Source organism: Dysidea avara, chromosome 4, assembly GCF_963678975.1.
Source record: "Dysidea avara chromosome 4, odDysAvar1.4, whole genome shotgun sequence".
Classification (NCBI taxonomy): domain Eukaryota; kingdom Metazoa; phylum Porifera; class Demospongiae; order Dictyoceratida; family Dysideidae; genus Dysidea; species Dysidea avara.
In genome coordinates this window covers 28,094,714-28,098,128 of record NC_089275.1, presented here as the reverse complement: position 1 = coordinate 28,098,128, position 3,415 = coordinate 28,094,714, and the positions used below count along the sequence as shown (strand labels likewise).

At 37.8% G+C, this 3,415-nt stretch overlaps 1 long non-coding RNA gene across 1 annotated transcript; it reads left to right on the top strand.

Annotated features, from left to right (window-relative positions):
* The first annotated feature begins 2,712 nt into the window (after positions 1 to 2,712).
* Positions 2,713 to 3,123, top strand: LOC136252166 (uncharacterized). The gene is made up of 3 exons (XR_010699379.1): positions 2,713 to 2,824; positions 2,898 to 2,956; positions 3,011 to 3,123. It is a non-coding gene; the product is annotated as an uncharacterized lncRNA (long non-coding RNA).
* Positions 3,124 to 3,415: the final 292 nt, after the last annotated feature.

Below are 3,415 nucleotides of genomic sequence, written 5' to 3'. Positions count from 1 at the left end.
CTATGGTGGGTAACTATATGGCTTCAACCAAATAGCGTGGACTGTATAAACAGAAGCCATTATGAAATCATTATTTTTCATGCTTTGTGTAACGTGAGCAGTGGTAGTCAGGGGTAAAAAAGGGGCTAGCTGGCCAAAAAGCTACAGGGTGTAGTTGCACATGACTTTTGGCTAGTTGCAAAACTTAGACAAAATAGCCAGCTGCACCACAGAAAAGTATAAAATAGCTACATAATTATGCTTATGTAGGTGTATCTCAGCTCATCAGTTTACAATTTAATACAGGGATTTGACTAAAAGTACCTCAATATCCAATCTTGAGATAGCCATTTACATATCATGGTCTACTCTTTGACCTTACATTATTCCAACTAGCTAGTTTTCTTTCTTACAGTCCACTATAATAAAATTACATTAAAATCCAGGTTTGGCATGTATGTAACTATATTGAAGCGTATATTTAGCTGGTCACCGATTGTGATGCAAATATTGTTTTAGACTATCGTTTCTTGTATAAACGTTAGGAATTTGTCCGTATAGTTAAGAAACACAGTTGTAGGATTAGGAGCAGTGCCCCTAGGATCAAAAACGGTGCTTCTAGGATTAGGAATGGATTAGGAAGATGATCAACTAGGATTAGGACACGGCTTTTAGCCATTAGATTAGGGTTAAGCTATGGGTTAGACATACAGTATTTTACATTTAAATAGTACAAAAACAAGAGAGTAGCCAACAAGTACTGGTGGTACAGTGGTAGGGCGTGGGTACTTCAAACCTGGATGTCCATGTTCGACCCTCATGTCAGATGCGTAAACCTTTTTTTCTTTGTTTCTTATACCTTCTTGTCACAATTTTTCCTAAGTTTCTTTTAAAAATAGCAATGACCATCTAGTAAATATCAGCAGTGTAATTGTATACATAGTTCTTATTTTTAAAATTTGTGCCTTCAGCTTGCTAATTACCTCCAGATCTCAACTATTTCTCTAAAATTGCTTCCAGATTAGCTATACTTGTGTTTCCTTGGGGGAGTTTGCCCCAATCAGTCAGAAATCCCTGTAGTTTTCTTCTTTCCTTGCACTTTGTCACACAAGCCTCTTTTACTTTACCCCTCCCTCCCCCTCCCCCCGGTCTCAGGGTAGGGCTAGTTGCAAAAAAATAGCTTTTTTAGTCACTGCAGTGGCTAAACATGGCTAGCTATAGTAAGATTGGTTATGGTCACAGATTTTATAAGTTGTCTGTCCATAAATAGCAAGTAATTTGCAATTAATTTTTGCTCTAGCATGCCCATGCACGGATCCAACTATCACTGCTACTCCCAGATCTGGCTACTCCTCACACGGCAAGGCTGCATGTTCACTGTTACTGTGATTAAAAGTCAAGAGAATGGGTAATTATTACAAAATCACATCAAAATTTCAACAACTAGTTTAATAGTAATTATCATTAAGCCTCACTAAACAGTGATTTTGTCTACATACCAGGTATTAGATGTATGCAGTGCTACATGGTGTGGGATTCGTTTTGCACATAATTAATATTAATAATATATGTACGTAGCTATTAATTCAAGATTCTTACTACAAACTTTGGTATTCTTGATGATGCCTAGTTTTATATCAACTAGCTACTGTACATAAGACGTTAATAAAACAGCACAATATTTTATTGTACATATTCAGAAAAATGAGGCTGCTATGTGTTTATGTAGCAGTTTATATGAAGCAACTGGTGAAGAGATTGTTACATAGCTTGCAGGATGAGAATGATAGCAGTGTGTACATGTGTGTGCACTAGCATGAGCCCAGTTACTGTTGTTACTTATTCCTAGTTGTAGAGTACTATACCGTCCATGTGTTAACTAGGAATTCATATAGGGAAACAAATTCCTATGTCTTGCATAGTGGGTTAAGGCCCAGGTGCCCACACCATGAGATATGGCACAACCTCCTTCAGGTTACTACCTCTTCTCCAGGAGGGTTTGTCTCTGCTGACTCAGTACACAGACGTGTCAGTGCTGGTTCACTGGGCAGATGTGATCATGTAGTCAAAGGCATTAATTGATTTCAGTGTTTTGTTTGTAAATCTGATCTAATCATATGTAAAGTAACAAAGTAGGATGTGGACAGGTACTACTTATAATAAAACACGTGATTATACAACCAGTTATTGCTGCTTTGTGTCCTCAGACTTGTATACATTTTACTGTATGTGAATGCTGTAGCTGTAGTACTATTGAAGTACGTATGCTCACTGAATACATACGTACTGTAATACATATAGCTATTAGACCTATCAGACAACAAAATATAAAATATGCATTACTACACATTTATGTTACCATACTCAGTAACACTGTATGCAGCATATCAATGTCCATAACCACTTATCATGTCAAGTTACATGTACACAGTAATATAGCTGGTAATTTTCGAAAGGTTTTTATTTTCGGATATTTCGAAGAGGCCCTTCTCTTCGAAAATAAATTCCGGCGTCGGCGGTTGTTCTTCGAAAATAAATTCCCACATTGAAGTCAGTGAAAGCAACGATCTTAGACTAACTTTTAGTGATTTGCTTGTGTATTCCTCGAGTTTTAGCTCAGCATTGTGGGTAAACTGTATCATTACAGTGCCAATAACCAGAAAACAGATCATCCAGAATGGGGCCGTCTCACGCGGCTCAGCGTCTAGAATCGGTGGGGACTATTCTACGGAACGGAACGGAACGGAACGGAATGATGGACTAAACTGCGGAACGGAATTGCTTTCTCAGATTGAAGCTTGCAGCTTACCATTGCTGTACAAGTTATCAGTGGCACTTCCAGCAGGTAATCAAACGTACCCCAAGAAAGATAAAACGAATTTAAGGATCGATTGTGGGTTCTTGTTGGTTGTCATCAGTAACGAAGTACTAATTGTGGGAATAGCTGACTCAGTGTGTTCATCTTCGGATATATCAAGTAGGGAACTTAATGCATGACTTGTTTTTACTAGTATGTGAGACTTGACTTTAGAATGTACAGTCTGAGGCCCAGCCTTTCTAATCGGCATAAATCAGTATGTGTATAGCTACACTACAAAGGAAACAAGTATGGTGACAAGCTGAATCAACTCAGTCTAAACAAAATCTAAAGGAATTTTGTGCAGTGTGTGAGGAGCAAACATTCAGATACCTCAAGGAGGCTATATTGTGTGAACATCAATGATTCATTAACGTAGTGGACTATTGTCAGATATCTCAGCCTGAGTACTGAATTGAATTCTGGATGGGGTCTATTTTACAGAATGGAATGCTTTCTGAATCAACTTGCAGCTTGGCTAGCTGCTATCATTGCTGAAATTGCATTTTATCAGTGGAACCTCCAGGAAAATGGAATAGGATAATTATAAAACATTAATTAAGTGATTGTTTAGGTAAT